This window comes from Camelina sativa, chromosome 5 (assembly GCF_030686135.1).
Source record: "Camelina sativa cultivar CO46 ecotype springtype chromosome 5, ASM3068613v1".
Lineage (NCBI taxonomy): Eukaryota > Viridiplantae > Streptophyta > Magnoliopsida > Brassicales > Brassicaceae > Camelina > Camelina sativa.
Window position 1 is genome coordinate 39,061,659 of NC_141884.1, and position 19,800 is coordinate 39,081,458.

Sequence of the window (19,800 nt, forward strand, 5' to 3'; positions counted from 1 at the left end):
AATAAACCAATAATTAATCAGAATCATAGACCAAAAACTAGCAACTTAAACCATGGTTATAACTCCAACATTCCAATTCTAGCAACCTAGCATACACCAAAACATAACAACTAGGTCCCTAAAACATGCGCCTCTTCATTGTCATGATGATCTCACGGTCACACTTTGCCTCTACCTGCACCATAAACACAATGAGATGCGTGAATATTACCAAAAATACCCAGTGTGAGGCGATGCTTTCTTCTACTAGCTATACACACAAGAAAATCAAGAGTACAACTACAAATAAAATATAACAAACCAGCCATTAAACAGAACAACCAATAACACTTTCACCACGGCTACACATCATCACACAAAACAAGTCATACAATCCAATCGCTTATATAAGCTCATGGTCACGCACTCATCTTAACAAGTGATTCACGAAACTAACTACAACCAAATGAGAGGCTCTCTAATATCCAAGAACAACCAAACTCGCTCCTACAACTAGGGCTGGGAAAAAATAACTGGTAACCAAATAACCGACCGAACCAAACCAAAAAAAATCAAACCGAAACCGAACTGAAGTTCTTCAAATAACCAAATGGTTAGTAATATCCTATATCCAAACTAACCGAAACTAAACCGAACCAAACCGACAATTAAATGGTTAACCGAAATATCCAAAAACCTAGAATATACCCAAAATAATATACTTAATATTATGTAAAGCTATAAAATAAACTTAAAATATTAATTATTTCTATATTCAAAATAATTAAGTACTTTAAATAATCAATATATTTAAATGTTATTATTATGAATTTACAAAGTTAAATACTATGTTGTAAAATCGGATCAATATTTCCCCCTTTTTTATATTTTTGTAATGTAATTTTGGTTAATTTCGGTTATACTTGATTATCTTTGGTTACTTTTGGTTTTATTAGGTTTATTTGGTTAGTTTCAATATAATTTATGTTAGTTATAGTTATCTCTTCAACTAACCGAAACAAAATCGAACTGAAAGAAACCAAACTGAACCAAACCAAAATTTCTAAAATATCCAAATGGTTATTATATTACTATATCCAAATTAACCGAAACCAAACACAACCGAACCAAAACCGAACGGTTAACCGAATGCCCAGGCCTACCAAACACCACCTCATCTTGTTACTTAGTCCTACAACCAACCAACCCTAAGCGGACCAAGTAAACAAGAGAGATGGGCTGGAATACTCTATTCCCGGTCCAGCCACATACTACATATGGGACCAGGCTAGACAAGCTCAAGTCGCGGCTTGCTTCTCATACCACTCCTTAAACCTAGCCTTCATCCTCGCCGCTGGCTCCCAAGTCGGCTCCTCAACACCAACACAGTCCCAAAGGACTCTCATCAAAGGAATCTTCTTCTTCTGAAGTTCCTTGATCCTCCTCTCGAGAACACTCACTCGTCTCGCCTCCAAAGTCATGCTAGGCTGAAGATCCTCAGGAATCTTAGCCAACAACTGATCATCCTCACGGAGACACTTCCACAACATAGACACATGGAAAACCTTGTGGAACGCACGCATAACCTTAGGCAACTCTAGCCTATATGCTACCGGTCCCACCCGCGCTCAATCACTCTGAATGGACCCATATACCTCGAACTCAACTTAGTCTCTATCAATGACCTGTTCGGACCCCGCAACATGGCCATCTTGAGGTACACTCTGTCTCCTACCTGAAACTCAAGATATCTCCTCCTCTTATCAGCATAAGTCCTTTGCCGATCCTGAGCTTCCTTCATGTCTAGCTTGAGAACATGGATCTTCTCTAAGGTCTCCTGAACAAAATCCACCCCAAACATGCTCCTCTCCCCCACCTAAGTCCAGCATAATGTTGTACGACATGGCCTCCCATACAAAGCCTCATAAGGGAGCCATCTTAATACTCGCCTGATAACTGTTGTTGTAAGCAAACTCTACGAGGTTCAGGTGATCTGCCCAATGGCCACCCCAATCCAACACACACATCCTCAGCAAATCCTCCAGCGTGTGGATCGTCCTCTCTGACTCTCCATCGGTCTGGGGATGATAAGCTGTACTCATATGCACCTTAGTGCCCATCTCTGCATGAAATGCCTTCCAGAACACTGAAGTGAACTTAGAGTCCCGATCAGACACAATACTCACTGGCACCCCCATGCAACTTGACTATCTCTTTCACATACTTCTTAGCCAAGACCGCTGCTCCATCAGTCTTCTTAATGGCTATAAAATGTGCTGACTTAGTTAACCGGTTCACAATGACCCAAATAGCATCAAAGGTCCGAGACACGGGCAATCCTACCAAAAAAATCAATCGTGATCATATCCCACTTCCACTCAGGAATGGGTAGACCCTTTAGTAACCCGCGTGGAACCTGATGCTCAGCCTTCACTAGCTGACACACAACGCACCTCGCGACCCAACTAGCTACATCCTTCTTCATCCTGATCCAGTGATAGTATCTCTTGAGATCACGATACATCTTAGTCGCTCCTGGATGAATAGAAAACTTGCTCGCATTAGCCTCTCTCAGGATCTCCTGCCTCAACTCCTCATCCTTTGGCACACAAATCCGACCGTGCACCAAGATAGAACTATTAGCTGAGACCTGATACTCTGAATCAACATTCTTAGAGGCATTCACCAGCCCCAAATCCTTCTCCTAAGCCAACCGCACCCTGCTCAGAAGATCTGCTTCCAAACCCAACGGTTCTTGAGAAACATCACACAACCTCAAAGCACTGATCTCTCCTACCAGAGACTCCATCTCTTGCTCCTGAGCTGAAGCTACCCTCTTCTGACTCAGAGCATTCGCAACCAATTTAGCCTTACCAGGGTGATAAGCTATCTCCAGATCATAATCTGCCACAAGCTCCATCCACCGCCTCTGTCTCAAATTCAGCTCAGGCTGAGTAAATATGTACTTAAGGCTCTTGTGATCTGTAAACACCTGTACCTTTGCACCATAAAGATAAGATCTCCAAATCATGAGTAGGATAGTTGCCCTCATGCTTCCACAACTGCCGCAAAGCGTAGTCAATCACCTTCTCATGCTGCATCAACACACACCCCAAACCAACTCTAGATGCATCAGTATAAACCACATAAGGTTCTCCCTGCTCAAGCAAAACCAACATTGGCATAGTAGTCAACATCTCCTTAAGGTTTGCAAAGCACTCCTCACACTCCTGTGACCAAACAAAAGGAACATCCTTCTCTGTAACTTAGTCATCGGGCGTGCCCTACTCCCAAAGCCCTACACAAATCTCCTGTAGTAACCTGCTAAACCGAGGAAACTCCTGATCTCTGTGGCATTCTACGGTCTAGGTCAATCCCTGATAGCCTGAATCTTCTCCGGATCTACAGAAACTCTATCTGTAGAAACAATATAACCCAGAAAACCCATCTCACGCTGCCAGAAACTGCACTTGTTCAACTTAGCAAACAACTTCTACTCCTGCAGCTTCTCCAGAACTACCCTCAAATGCACTACATGCTCTTCAGGACTCTTAGAATATACGAGTATGTTGTCGATGAAAATGATGACAGACACGTCCAGAAACTCCTGAAACACGCTGTTCATCAATCTCATAAATGCTGCTGGCGCGTTAGTCAAACCAAAAGGCATCACTACAAACTCATAATTCCCATATCCTGTCCTGAATGCAGTCTTCCTCACATCTGCCTCATCTATCAGAATCTGATGATAACCCGACGCCAGATCTATCTTGGGAAACCAAGTAGCCCCTCTCAACTGATCCAACAACTCATTGATCCTGGGAAGAGGGTACTTGTTCTTCACAGTAACCCGGTTCAAACCCCGATAATCAATGCACAAGCAGAAACTCCCATCCTTCTTCTTAACAAATAACACCGGCGCTCCCCACGGTGATACATTAGGACGGATAAATCCCTTGCTCAACAAATCCTCTGGTTACTTCCTCAGATCTACTAGACTAATAATCAAGTATGCTGACATCAACTCACCACCACCCAAATATCAACCCCTCTTGTTCGACCAAGATTCACTAGTAACTTGCCTCTAAGGGAAACTTCTACAAGACAGCTTATTCCAACGTAGCTTCCCGCTTAGCAATTATCCACATCAAATCATCAATACGAGCGTAATCAAACAAACAAGTACCATATGTTCGCATATTTTGGTTCCCCGCATCAAAACAATATGCAGGCCGCCAACTCAAACCACTTGACTTATTTCCCCCAGCAAGCTTACCAAAACATTAAATCTAGCAACCCTGTCCTTCTCCAATGAACTTCATCCAACATCGTCGCAACGATTAGTTTATCTTGCCATGAAGGTTTCTCCTGAACTTATGTACCTGGCAACCATGCCCTTGCCGGCTCATAACTGCTGCAGCTCCCCCTTCCTGGGACTCCAGCACCACCGACCACACAATCTTGGCGCATCAGCCACACATTCATGACCGCATCGGTCATAGAACCCTGGCCCACAGGCCAACACAACAAAAAATATAAGATTAAACCACCATCAACTCTCGAGGTCTACATTTCGTCGTTATGTTTATACTCACGTCCTTGGCATTGCTTGCTCCCAACTCCTCCACTCTTAGGTCGCAACCTTCGAGCCATACCGATCTCACTCACAGACCAGCGTCTTCGAGTGATACCGTTTCACTCTTGGACCACAATCCTCGAGATCTCGGTATCAGGGGAACTATTCATCCCCTCAGGGGAAAACCATCCCCTCTACCACTCTCTGGGCTCACAGCCATCGAGCTATCAGTATCTAGGCGAATCACCATCCCCTCAGGAGCAACAAGCCGTAACGTCTACAAACATCTCTCGACCCTTAGTACCTCCCGTGGCCTGATTATAACATTACAATGTCACACCTGTCCACTAAAGTTCCAATTTCAAACTTGATCACCCACCAACGGAGAAACATCTGCTCTAACTGCATCTGTCCACCTATCCGCCTCTCTAGGCTTGATACTTTTGAGAAGAATCTCACATGTATCATCTACAATTGCTCCATCCTCCTAAGATATGATGGAAACTCCTCAACATCCGCAGCCCTTGGCCGCACCCTGCTACATGCGGCACAACTGGAGCATGCACTGGTACCTCTCTCGATAACCGCTCCAACAGCACGTCAACAGATCCGCCAAGAGATCATCTCGACCCTGGCCTCCACCTGCTGCAACCCTTCACTTGGGTTCCTAGCACCCTCGGCACGCTCACCGGCTAACCCTCTCTGGTCCCTCCTGATAAGCTTGCGACCCTCTAATGTACCTCCTTGTGGAACTCTGGGCCACCAACTTGCTGGCCTTGGGAACCTGCCCGACCACGACCACGACTACGACCACGCTCACATCCACAACCAACAACACAAACACCTTTAACCGCTGCTCTTCCAAGAACAAAGGCTAACCGCTGCTCTCATTGAAGGCTCGAAGTGGATGTTCTAGGACTCCATGCCACATACAATTAACTAACTCAAATAATCAATCTAAGCATGCAAATCTCATACATCAGCAACAGAAACACAATGAACCCATACCTAGAGTCGTAAGGGCTCTGTACCAAACTGAAACGATCCAACCCGTTTTTTGTAATAAATAATAATAATATTAATAAATAATAATACATAATAAATAATAAATAAATAACTCAAAAATATTATTTAAATATTTAACCAATAAGCATCGGAAAAATGCCAATAATAATAAACCAATAATTAACCAGAATCATAGACCAAAAACTAGCAACTTAAACCATGGTTTTTAACTCCAACATTCCAATTCTAGCAACCTATCATACACCAAAACATAACAACTAAGTCCCTAGAACATCCTCCTCTTCATTTCCATGATCCCACTGTCACACTTTGCCTCTACCTGCACCACAAAACACAATGAGATGCATGAGTATTACCAAAAATACCCAGTGAGGCGATTCTCCCATCTACGAGCAATACACACAAGCAAATCAAGAGTACAACTACAAATAAAATATAACAAAACCAGCCATTAAACAGAACAACCAATAACACTTTCACCACACCTACACATCATCACACAAAAACAAGTCATACAACTTAATCGCTTAGATAAACTCATGGTCATGCACTCACCTTAACAAGTAATTCAAGAAACTAACTACAACCAAATGAGAGGGCTCTCCAATATCCAAGAACAACCAAACTCGCTCCTACAACCAATCACAAAAATAAACAAACATTGAAAACAAACTGCCAGAAAAAAAACAGTAAAGAACAACCTCACAAGTGAAACTACGAAATCAAAACGAACTGTTAACTTTCTAATCACTCCGGTGAAAAGCAAGATACGTCTAGACCCTTCCCACAAAATGTCAGCACGATCGGTTCTCAGATGAAAACCGCTATCGATCCCGAAACACCCGATGGTCTCAATCCGCGAATGAGAAGAAACGCCCCACGAAATTGCCAATATCTCCTAGAATATTAACTCAAATTCACTTCTGTAAAAAGGGAGAGTGTACGAACATCTCTTAGCTACATCTATTCCTTTCGAAACAATTTGATCAGTCGGATCCTCCTTCTTCCAAACTCTGACAATTATGTTTCTCTCTTTATTCTAAAGAAAAAGCTTGATCTCATTTTCTTTCTTCTTTACACCCAATAACCATGAGTTATCTCTCTTCCTCTCCCTCTCTCTGTTAACAATGTCGACAGTAGCACAAAAAGGAGAGGAGGCGTGACTTTTAGAAGGAGCTTAGGAGTTTTTCCTTTAATTAGATTAAACCAGGATTTAATTAAACAAAAATTAATTAAAATCCACTTTTTAGGTTTACTTAACATATCTCCAACACTATTCCCGGAACACGAATGTTACAATGTGTTAACAACTTAACATTGTCCTATACACTTGAAATAAACTTGAATTTTTAAAACTAAAAATATTTTAATTTATTAATTGAATGGGTAAACTTTATTTAAAGAGATTATAGTTTTTATTTACTTTAAACCTATAAGATCATCTAGTAGAACTTTTTAATAGTTTTTAGAAAATCAATTTTTTTCTAAATAATATTAATTTAATGTTTTAGAAAAACAATCTTTTGGATTAATGAAGATCGTGTTGCTAAAGCAAAGAGGTGAAAAGATTAATGAAAGATTCCTTATGAGATATGGAAACTTAAGGTAAAACAAAGAGGAAACAATATCGAAATATGGAAACGTAGTCCTAAGTCATATCGACACTAGGACGTGAATGTAACTCAGTCACTATATATAAATAGTGCGGAAATACTCAAAGCTTGTATATCATCATAATCTCTTCTTCCAAAATCTTAACCAAGTTTGTGTTCTCCGATAAAAAAAATAAAATTACTCAGATAATATAGAAAAAATAGGAATATTGACAAACTTCACAATTTTGTCGTGCGTTGTTTCTGCATCTATGTACAAAACTCTACACCCTCTATCGTCGGTGTTAAATATATATTTGTGTTTTTTTTTTTACCCAATTATTGGAAACAACAATAACCGGAACTGGATTTATGAACGAAATTGAAGAAGAATGAGGAAAATGAAGTTATGGATATCTCTGTTGATGTGAAGAACAAGCTGATGATCATGTAAATCCTTCACTTTTGAACCAGGTGTAGAAGAAGAGTGGAAAAAAGACATTTCGTATTTTCCTTAGAAGATGATGACATGGAATGATGACATGTAAATATGTGTGTGGCAAGTCAGCCACCAAACGAACATGTAAATCAGCCTAATTAAATCAGCCATCAAACAAAATTATAACTCAACCGCAACATGAATACTATTACAATAATTAAAAAAAAAACAAAAAAAACGGCTGCCAAACTCAGCCGCTTAATGTCATAACTCAACTGAAAAATCTGTAACTCAGCCGTAACGTTTAATAAGTCGGCCATAACTGAAGGATATTCTAGTAATTAATCTTTTGCTACTAAGTCAGCCGTTAAAATGGCTGAGTTTTCCAATAAGTCAGCTCATGACGGCTAAGTTATAGTATTTAATCATAACTCAGCCGTAACGACATCTCATAAGTAAGCCATTGTTAATAACTCAGCCAGCCGGAGAAAGTTAATTCAGCCGGTGTCGAAGTATTAACTCAGCCAAATTTTTGATGACTCAACCATCGGGTAAAAACTCAGCCGTACTTATGGCTGAGTTATGCTCTTAACTCAGTCATTTTCTCATAACTCAGACAGATTTTATTAAGTCAACCAGAACTACATGCTGAGTTATGCTCTTAATTCAGCCGTCCTCTCATAACTCGGTCATTTTCCATAAATCAGCCGCAACATACCGTAACGCAGCCGCCATTACCGCTGTAGCACTTTACGCTGAGTTATTTAATACACGTCAGCGATTTATAACGTGCAACAATGATACTGTGGGTATAGAAAAAGACCTAAAATATGATAGTAATAAAAAAAATTGTATGGTTCTAGTAATATTACCTAAAATGTATGACACGTGAGTAAATCTTCCCCAAAAAGAACCACAACCATAATCATCATCATCATCATCATCACGTCTTTGTTTTCAAGAGCCGCTTTAGTTGTTTTTGTATTGCATGTTCGTGTTGATTCCAGCTTTTATTACAGCAGCAACAGATCAAGGACTTCATGCTAGATGTGAATCTCACAGCTTTAAAAACGGAAAGGACCTTTAGCTCTTGCACGGATCTTCCGGTGTTAGACTCGTTTCTACACATCAACTATGTTCGAGAAACCGGAGCTCTTGAAGTTGCTTACCGTCACACCAATCTCTAGAGTCTTCTAGTTGGATCGCTTGAACCATAAACCCGACGAAAAAGGCATGTTAGGTGCTCAAGCTATTGTAGCATACCGTAACTCAACTTCTGGCGTTATGCATGCATATACTTCCTCCATTGATAGCTACGCGCTATGCTTCAAAAAACTTCTCTTAGCATCCGCTTGACACAAGTATCTGCTGAATATATTGATGGGGAGATGACGATATTTGCAAATTTATTTTTGTCTCCTAACACAACCGTCGTGAATCACTTATGGCAAGACGGCCCGTTGAAGGAAGGAGATACACTTGGAATGCATCCAATGAGTGGAGATCATCTCAAAGGGCGGATCTAGAGTGTTGGGAGGTGGGGCACGTGCCCCCATGCTCTTTAATAATAATCGTTCAGTTGTTAAGCTTGATATAAAGATTATTTAGTACATTTTGTGTGACGTGCCCCATGCTAAACCCTACGACCAGGGTTCGATGCCCCATTTCTGTAGTTTTTGTATTCATTTCATTATTTTCCTCTCAATATTTTAAATAGTGCCCCATACCATTTTTTCTTCTAGATCCGCCTATGGCTTCTTTGGATTTGCTCTCGGGACAAGTCAGATCCACAAAATCAGTTAACAGAAACATATTGTTGGTAAAGAAAATCCATGGAGTTGTAAATGCAACTAGTTGGGGAACACTCATGCCAATTGGAGTTATGGCCGCAAGGTATATGAAGACATACGAAGAATTAGATCCAACATGGTTCTATGTACACATAATTTGTCAAACCATCGGTTATTTTTCCGGTTTAATTGGAGGATTAGGAACAGCAATCTACATGGCCAAACATACCGGAATGAAGAGTACGGTGTAATGACCCTCACCATGAGGTAAATTACAAACATGAAACTCTAAGGTCGAAGGACAAAATTAAGAAGCCAGGAAGGAGCTTAGAAGAATTGCTGAAGAGAAGTTCGAGGAAATTTCATCCGATCGACCAATGACCGCAGTGGCCGTATCGCATCGACCGATCGACCGAAGGATCGACCAATGCCGATGATGTCCGACTAACGAACCGCGAACGATCAAAGACCGCGGATCGACCCAACAAGCAAATTTGGGAGATAAGAGCTTTGTCTCATCAAGGAATTAATCAAGGATTAATTTCTCAAAGTAAAGATTAAATAATTCTTAGTGGAGGATTATTTTAATCAGAAAAAGTTAGTGGAGATTAAGAAGTGGTGATTAAGGTGGCCAAGTCTTATGATTTTTCACCAAATAAATCATAAGGAAGAATAGGTGTTTAAGAAGGCCAAGTCACACCATTCTACACCATAGAAGAGAAGTGAAGAAGAAGTGAGCCAAGTCTTATGATTTTTCACCAAGTAAATCATAAGGAAGAAGTGGTGTATAAAAAGGCCAAGTCACACCATTCTACACCATAGAAGAGGAGTGAAGGAGAAATGAGCCAAGTCTCATTGTTTTTCGCCAAGTGATTTAAGGAGAAAGAAGTGGACCATATTGAGACAAGTCATGAGCGCCTATGCCTTACAAAATTTTGTGGCAAGTAGAGGACCACTCGCTCAACGTCTATTGGAGAGTTCCACCGCCCAGTTTCTCTATAAATATCACTCTCAACTCTCTCATTTTCGGAAAATCATAAGGGGGTAAGGAGAGAAAGTCTAAGAGAAAAAAAAGAGAGAGTGAAAGAAGAGAAGAAGAAGCGAAGTGCTGCGCGAGCGAAGAGAAGAAAGAAGTGAGGACGCAAGACTAAGACTATCGACTACTGACCAAGGTTGAATCGAGAAGGAACTCGATCCCAACCAAAGGAGGGAGCCAAAGGTGCCGCGACTAGAGCTTCATCAAAGGAGATCATTCGTCGACGGTTTACTGTGAGTTCAGGCACATGATTGCATCGGCTTAGATGGAGAGTTAAAACATCCATCTAGTGCGCGGTTTTGCATGTTGCATGTAGATGCATTTACTTGAAGTTCTTTTATGATTTCTTGTTTAAATGCATGCGTGGTGAGGTTGCGCTAGTTGCTAGATTGAAAAGATCTAGTAACAGAAGGCGAGAATTGGTTGAGTTATTGGTAATTTATGTTTAAAACCATATAAACTCAAGTATAAACTTCGGTGAGATCTTAAAGCGTTGAAGTCCGCAAGAAATTCCGGCTAAACTTTATAAGATTTGGTGTTGCTATCCTTCCCATTCCGTGCCACATGCAGCCGCGACATGCAACCCATGTTCGTGTGTGTGCAGGGTTGGTCACGAAGAGCTCGGAGGTTACTGGGTTCGCTACCCTGGCCGAGGCTATTTTACACGACGGTGTAACTTTGGCTGATATCCAAACGCTTGCCTTTGTGGTTGCGTTTTGGAGAAATCATAAGGGGTTAGGGAAAGGGATGCATGCCGGGCCCAAATAAATTAAAACTTGTTAAAACTTATGGTTTTATTTTCAAGTTTTGTGGTTGCATGTTGTTTTGTGTTGTTGCATGTTGTTGCGCTTATTGGTAGAGTGATCTTGTTAGCTTGTTAGCTTCCGCATGTCCTCTCTGATGGTTTTTAAGTTGTTCTGCTTGCTTGCATGTGCTTATTTATGTCCGCATGTTGTTGTGTTTGCGTGCATGTTGATTGTTAATGGGGAATTGGGGTTTGGGATTTATTTCTCTGCAGGAACCCTGAGCTCACTAAGTAATCTTAGATTACTTATGATAATATTGTTGTTCTGCAGGTGACCCTAGAGGGAACTAGAGGGCGTGGTGAACGATAGGACTCCGGAGTAGTTTTCTTTTTGGTGTCTATTGTAAAATCCAAAGTATGTTTATTTGCGATCCAAACTTTGGCTCTAAGCCTTGCGAACCTTTTGTGTATTCGGTTGTAGTAACTTTTTAAAAGTTTTAATGCATTCAGATTTTCTTTTAAATCAAGCGATGTCGTACTGATATAGACTTAGTCCGAGTCGACGCAACACACGGTGAGTCTGTAAGGTTGCAAAGCCGTAAGGACGTGCCGTGTGGTCGGGAACCTCGCCGAGGGACTGGCCGAAGGGCTTGATTTGTTCTCGCACCCGGCCGGACCTTTGATGAATGTTCCCATAGTAGCGTCCCGGCGCCGTCTGATGGCCTGGGTGGTCATAGTACGGTTCGGGGGCGTTACAAGGGTGGTATCAGAGCATGGTTATGATGCTGTATAGGACTCGCGTTTTCAAATGATTTATCGAGTCAAATGGTCGCAATAGACACTTAGGATAATCCGGATCGTTCATCACTTAGGGTTAGATGGGATTAAGTAAACCCTTTGTTGATCGTGGATGCAGATGTCTCGTCAAGGATCTGAAAGGTCGAGGTCGACGTACCGTTCGCCGGGCACAGGGAGGGGTTCAAGTCAACAGTTTGGTCCGGAGGAATGGGATTCGCAGTTTGATGATGCGCAAAGGGAAGAGTCATTCCCAGACATGTATGGGCCGGACATGTTTATGCCGGATTGGAATGTACCTGGCGCGACGCCAAGTTACACACCATTAAACTCAAATCGTTTCAGTACACCGGAGAGTATGTACCCGCCGGGGTTTTCACCGTTTGGACCGTATGCCGCCTATCCAACGCAGAACATGCCAAGGGGAGACCAGGCGCATGGAGAGGGACCAAGTGAGCAGCAGGTGCCGGAGTCCCAACAGACACTTAAGATGGTTCAAGACCTCTTGAATCACATGATCCAACAACAGCAGCAAGACCAAGCAAATCGGGCAGCAGAAGATCCATCCGACCAGTTTTTAAAACGAGTGATGTTGTTGCGGAACTTAGGTTTTCGTAAGTTCAAAGGAGACCCGAATGTGGTGTTAGCAGATGCATGGATAAAAGACTTGGAGACTAACTTGGAGTTGACAAGGTGCCCAGAGGAGTTTAGGAGACCAGTAGCAGTTTCGTTCTTGGAGGAAGATGCGAAGGCATGGTGGGATATCGTGGTATCTCGTTACCAATTCCAGACCATAACATGGGGAATCTTTAAGCGGGAATTTGAGTTAAAGTACTTCCCACCAGAGTCACGTGACCGACTGGAGAGTCAATTCTTGCACTTACAACAAGGTGAAATGACTGTTCGAGCGTATGGGAGGATTTTCACAAGACTTCGAAGGTATTTGTACCAGGAGAATGATGATGAGCTAGCTATGGCCCGGAGATTCTTTAATGGACTCAGGCCAGAAATTAGCGGAAGGTTGCATGCTGTGACGTACCGCAGTGTCGCGGAAGTGGAGGAAAGAGCGGTAAGTGTTGAGGAGGCTATCGAGACGGAAAAGGAAATCGCCGCTCGAGACAAAAAAGGAGGAACCCGTCCAGCAGACGAAGATCGTAAACACCCGGAAGGTGAATCAAATAGCAGGACGGAATTGGGGCGCAGGCCGCGGGAAGGTTAAGATGAACGTTAGCCAAGGTGGTAACAAGGTGAGCAACATGGATCCGAGGGGATGCTATGTGTGCGGGCAAGTTGGGCATTTCGCTCGCGCTTGTCCGACTGTTGAGGAAACGAAAAGCAACAATCTGTCTACCGTCACGTGTTTCTACTGTGGCGAGTTAGGACACTATGCGAGCTCGTGTCCGTCGAAGCCGGCCAAACCGAACGCCCAAACTGTGAACCGTGCCCAGGCAGCGAACCAAGTGAAGGAACCCCCAGCGAAGAAGCAAGCAACCTCAGCAAATGTTTTTGCTTTAGGATTAGAGCCACATAAACCTCAGCAGGCCGCGAAGGGCCCTATAACAGGTTTGAATGGGTTCTAACTCTCTTGTGATTGATTGCGTGTTTGTGTGTTTGTGTGATTAGTTAGCATTGCATTTTGTTATATTTGCTGTGCATTTAGGAACATTACTTGTTGGTGGTAACCCCACACATGTACTGTTCGATTCGGGAGCGTCCAATAGTTTTGTGACTCCCGAAGTGGTTGACAAGTTTGGAGACTTGTGTGAGGAGGAAGAGGTGAACATCAACGTCTACACTGCTGGTAATCAACCGCCTTTGAAGACAAGAAGATGGGTCAAGGAAGTGTCGATAGTCTTGCAAGAAACGAACCTCCCGGTAAATCCTTTGGTGATGCCATTGGATAGGTTCGATGCTATTCTGGGAATGGATTGGTTATCGGAACACCAAGCCCATATAGACTGCAGTAGAAGCAGGGTCATATTTGAAAATGGAGGGAGGACCCCTCTAGTTTTCAACGGGATCAGCCCGAGTAAAACGGCATACTTTGCATCGGCAGCAAGGATTGGAAGACCAGTTGAAGAGGATGAGGTCTATTTAGTCACTCTGACCGCCATGGGAGGAGATGACAAGGAAGGCATGGAAGTTGAGGACATTGCTATAGTCAAAGACTTTGAAGACGTCTTTAGACCATTGGAAGGATTGCCTCCACCTAGGAGCCATCCGTTTACCATAAATTTGGAGCCCGGAGCTACCCCAATTGCTAAGGCACCATATCGCATGGCACCAGCCGAGTTGGCTGAACTCAAGACTCAGTTAGAGGACTTGTTGGAGAAGGGTTTTATACGACCAAGTTCTTCGCCATGGGGAGCCCCAGTGTTATTCGTCAAGAAGAAGGACGGAAGCATGCGGTTATGTATTGATTACCGAGGTATCAACAACATAACTATAAAGGACAAGTATCCTTTGCCAAGGATCGATGAGTTGTTAGACCAGCTGAGAGGAGCAAGTTGGTTTTCGAAGATTGATTTAGCCTCCGGCTATCATCAGATCTCAATTGCGGAACAGGATGTGATGAAGACGGCGTTTCAAACAGGATATGGCCAGTACGAGTTCGTGGTGATGCCATTTGGACTTACCAATGCACCGGCAGCATTCATGCGATTGATGAATGAGGTTTTCCACGACTATTTGGATCGATTCGTGATCATATTTATCGATGACATCCTAATATATTCAAGAAGTGCGGAGGAGCACGCGGAGCATTTGAAGAAGGTGTTGGAAAGGCTAAGGGAGATGAAACTGTTCGCCAAGTTTAGCAAGTGCAAGTTCTGGCAGAGGGAGATTGGGTTTCTAGGGCACCGAGTTTCAGAGCAAGGTGTGTCCGCCGACCCAGAGAAGATCGCCGCAATACAGGATTGGCCGAAGCCAACGACCGCATCAGAAGTTAGGAGTTTCTTAGGCCTGGCAGGCTATTACCCGGAAGTTTGTAAAGGGGTTTTCGTCCATCGCGAAACCTTTGACACAACTTACCGGGAAAGGAGTACCATTTATATGGAGTGAGGAGGTAGAAGAGGCTTTCAGGAAGTTAAAGGGAGCACTAACGACAGCACCAGTGTTAGCCCCTACCCGAGCCAAATCAACCGTATTCGGTGTTTACAGACGCGTCAAGAGTTGGAGTTGGATGTGTTTTGATGCAAGGAGATAAGGTGATTGCTTATGCCTCTAGACAACTAAGGAAGCATGAGGAGAATTACCCCACACATGACTTGGAGATGGCAGCCGTGGTGTTTGCATTAAGAATATGGAGATCATATTTGTATGGAGAAGCTGTTCAGGTATTTACAGACCACCAAAGTCTTAAGTACTTGTTCACGCAACCAGACCTTAATTTGCGCCAGAGGAGATGGATGGAGTTCGTAGCCGACTACGATTTGAAGATTCAATATCACCCAGGCAAGGCGAATGTGGTAGCAGATGCGCTAAGCCGAAGAAGAGCTCAAGTTGATGTCGAGAAGGACGTGGAGTCGTTAGCCGAAGAATTGAAGAAGGTAAGGCTTTTAGCCTTGGAAGGAGAGTCTAGTGAGCCGTTGGGTTTACAAGCCGTAACTCAAGCGAGCCGGTTACATCGAATTCGTGAAGAGCAGCATCAGGACGAGAACCTGAAGAAGATCACTGAGGAGTTGAAAAGTTCAGAAGGACCGAATGCTAGTGGTTATCATCTAGCTGACGATGACACTTTACTTCTCAATGGGAGAGTAACCGTACCAGACCGGAACGGATTACGCGAGGAAATATTAGGAGCCGCCCATAGCTCAGCGTTGAGTATACACCCAGGAAGCACCAAGATGTACAAAGATGTGCGTAAGTACTATCATTGGCCTGGACTGAAGAGAGCAGTAGCGAAATGGGTAAGCCAATGTGATTCATGTCAACGGATCAAGGTAGAGCATCAAGTGCCAGCAGGATTGCTTCGCAACTTGCCCATACCAACTTGGAAGTGGGACTCTATCTCTATGGATTTCATAACCGGTCTACCAATAAGAAAAGGGCGAACCAATGACGCAGTATGGGTAGTGGTTGATCGTTTAACCAAGGTAGCCCATTTAATTCCCGTAAGGAGTACGGACCAAGCACCCGTGTTGGCAGAGAAGTACGTAGACGACATTTTGAAACTGCATGGAGTGCCAGCCAACATTGTTTCTGATCGCGACCCGAAATTCGCATCACTATTTTGGCAAGATTTGCAGAGAGCGTTACGAACGGATGTTCATATGAGCACCTCTTTTCACCCAGAGACAGACGGGCAGACGGAGAGGACTATTCGAACCATAGAGGACATGATCCGACTATGTGCTTTGGAATGGTCATCAGATTGGGAGAAGAATCTACCGTTAGTTGAGTTCGCGTATAACAACAGCTATCACTCGAGCACCGGCATGTCACCGTTTGAAGCTATGTACGGAAGGCCGTGCAGAACGCCTTTGTGTTGGACGGAAGTTGGAGAACGGACAAGTTTCAATCACAAGCTGATTGATGAGACAACGGAGAAGATCAGGTTCCTACAGGAGAGTATGAAGAAGGCACAGGACCGCCAGAAGAAGTACGCAGACCGTAAGAGACGGGAAGTGGAGTTTGAAGTCGGGGACATGGTATATTTGAAGGTTGCACCACAAAAAGGAAAGGATCGTTTTGGTAAAGTGGGAAAGCTCGCAGTAAGATTCATCGGACCGTACCGAATTGAGCAAAGAGTTGGCGAAGTAGCCTATCGGTTATCGATGCCTGAAGTTATGCGATTGCATAAAGTCTTCCATGTTTCACAGCTACGGAAGCATGTGCCAGATCCTAGAATGATTGTGCCCGAGTCTATCGAAGAATTGGAGCCAAATCTCACATACCCCGAAGGACCATTTGGAATAGGGCAAAGGAGAACTCAGAAGTTGAAGAACAGGAGTATCCCTCAAATCCAAGTATTTTGGGGAAAGCAGAACCGTAAGGTCACTACTTGGGAAGACGAGGATAGAATAAGGGCCAAGTACCCTCAACTATTTGCAGAAGAAGATGAGGCAGGACCATCGGAACCTTATGGAATTCGGGACGAATTCTATTAAGGGGGGGAGAATGTAATGACCCTCACCATGAGGTAAATTACAAACATGAAACTCTAAGGTCGAAGGACAAAATTAAGAAGCCAGGAAGGAGCTTAGAAGAATTGCTGAAGAAAAGTCCGAGGAAATTTCATCCGATCGACCAATGACCGCAGTGGCCGTATCGCATCGACTGATCGACCGAAGGATCGACCAATGCCGATGATGTCCGACTAACGAACCGCGAACGATCAAGACCGCGGATCGACCCAACAAGCAAATTTGGGAGATAAGAGCTTTGTCTCATCAAGGAATTAATCAAGGATTAACTTCTCAAAGTTAGTGGAGATTAAGAAGTGGTGATTAAGGTGGCCAAGTCTTATGATTTTTCACCAAATAAATCATAAGGAAGAATAGGTGTTTAAGAAGGCCAAGTCACACCATTCTACACCATAGAAGAGAAGTGAAGAAGAAGTGAGCCAAGTCTTATGATTTTTCACCAAGTAAATCATAAGGAAGAAGTGGTGTATAAAAAGGCCAAGTCACACCATTCTACACCATAGAAGAGGAGTGAAGGAGAAATGAGCCAAGTCTCATTGTTTTTCGCCAAGTGATTTAAGGAGAAAGAAGTGGACCATATTGAGACAAGTCATGAGCGCCTATGCCTTACAAAATTTTGTGGCAAGTAGAGGACCACTCGCTCAACGTCTATTGGAGAGTTCCACCGCCCAGTTTCTCTATAAATATCACTCTCAACTCTCTCATTTTCGGAAAATCATAAGGGGGTAAGGAGAGAAAGTCTAAGAGAAAAAAAGAGAGAGTGAAAGAAGAGAAGAAGAAGCGAAGTGCTGCGCGAGCGAAGAGAAGAAAGAAGTGAGGACGCAAGACTAAGACTATCGACTACTGACCAAGGTTGAATCGAGAAGGAACTCGATCCCAACCAAAGGAGGGAGCCAAAGGTGCCGCGACTGGAGCTTCATCAAAGGAGATCATTCGTCGACGGTTTACTGTGAGTTCAGGCACATGATTGCATCGGCTTAGATGGAGAGTTAAAACATCCATCTAGTGCGCGGTTTTGCATGTTGCATGTAGATGCATTTACTTGAAGTTCTTTTATGATTTCTTGTTTAAATGCATGCGTGGTGAGGTTGCGCTAGTTGCTAGATTGAAAAGATCTAGTAACAGAAGGCGAGAATTGGTTGAGTTATTGGTAATTTATGTTTAAAACCATATAAACTCAAGTATAAACTTCAGTGAGATCTTAAAGCGTTGAAGTCCGCGAGAAATTCCGGCTAAACGTTATAAGATTTGGTGTTGCTATCCTTCCCATTCCGTGCCACATGCAGCCGCGACATGCAACCCATGTTCGTGTGTGTGCAGGGTTGGTCACGAAGAGCTCGGAGGTTACTGGGTTCGCTACCCTGGCCGAGGCTATTTTACACGACGGTGTAACTTTGGCTGATATCCAAACGCTTGCCTTTGTGGTTGCGTTTTGGAGAAATCATAAGGGGTTAGGGAAAGGGATGCATGCCGGGCCCAAATAAATTAAAACTTGTTAAAACTTATGGTTTTATTTTCAAGTTTTGTGGTTGCATGTTGTTTTGTGTTGTTGCATGTTGTTGCGCTTATTGGTAGAGTGATCTTGTTAGCTTGTTAGCTTCCGTATGTCCTCTCTGATGGTTGTTAAGTTGTTCTGCTTGCTTGCATGTGCTTATTTATGTCCGCATGTTGTTGTGTTTGCGTGCATGTTGATTGTTAATGGGGAATTGGGGTTTGGGATTTATTTCTCTGCAGGAACCCTGAGCTCACTAAGTAATCTTAGATTACTTATGATAATATTGTTGTTCTGCAGGTGACCCTAAAGGAACTAGAGGGCGTGGTGAACGATAGGACTCCGGAGTAGTTTTCTTTTTGGTGTCTATTGTAAAATCCAAAGTATGTTTATTTGCGATCCAAACTTTGGCTCTAAGCCTTGCGAACCTTTTGTGTATTCGGTTGTAGTAACTTTTTAAAAGTTTTAATGCATTCGGATTTTCTTTTAAATCGAGCGATGTCGTACTGATATAGACTTAGTCCGAGTCGACGCAACACACGGTGAGTCTGTAAGGTTGCAAAGCTGTAAGGACGTGCCGTGTGGTCGGGAACCTCGCCGAGGGACTGGCCGAAGGGCTTGATTTGTTCTCGCACCCGGCCGGACCTTTGATGAACGTTCCCATAGTAGCGTCCCGGCGCCGTCTGATGGCCTGGGTGGTCATAGTACGGTTCGGGGGCGTTACATACGGCGCTGCGCATACATTGATTGGGTCACTTCTCTTTGCTTTAGGGTTTCTACAGATACTTGCACTCAAAGCAAGACCAAACAAGGATCGTAGGTTCCGAAAAATTGGAACTGGTATCATCACACTGGGGGGTACATTGTGGTTATATTGAGCGTGTATAACATTTTCAAAGGCTTGTCCATTCTACAACCCGGAAGCGGCTGGAAGATCGCATACACACAATTATATGTGCAATTGCAACCTTTGCGATTGTGATGATGGAGATTTTACAGCTCAAGAATAGATGGGATAGCTTGTTTGGAAAGAAAGCGAAAGATCTAAAAGCTTATTCAACAAATTCTATTGATGTGGTCTAGTTTTTATTTTGCTTTTAATGTCTTAGTTAATTATTATCATTTGTCCACTCTTCTTCTTCAGTAAAATTCTAGGCTTGTTAGTCATTTTCCCTTTTCTTTTACA

General features: G+C 43.1%; 1 long non-coding RNA gene and 1 pseudogene across 1 annotated transcript; both read left to right on the top strand.

The window, feature by feature from the left end:
• Nucleotides 1-8,409: 8,409 nt before the first annotated feature.
• LOC147944947 (cytochrome b561 and DOMON domain-containing protein At3g59070-like) lies at nucleotides 8,410-19,762 on the top strand (annotated as a pseudogene).
• Nucleotides 10,308-11,706, top strand: LOC147944948 (uncharacterized). Its single transcript, XR_015558583.1, has 2 exons — nucleotides 10,308-10,671; nucleotides 11,515-11,706. It is a non-coding gene; the product is annotated as an uncharacterized LOC147944948 (long non-coding RNA).
• Nucleotides 19,763-19,800: the final 38 nt, after the last annotated feature.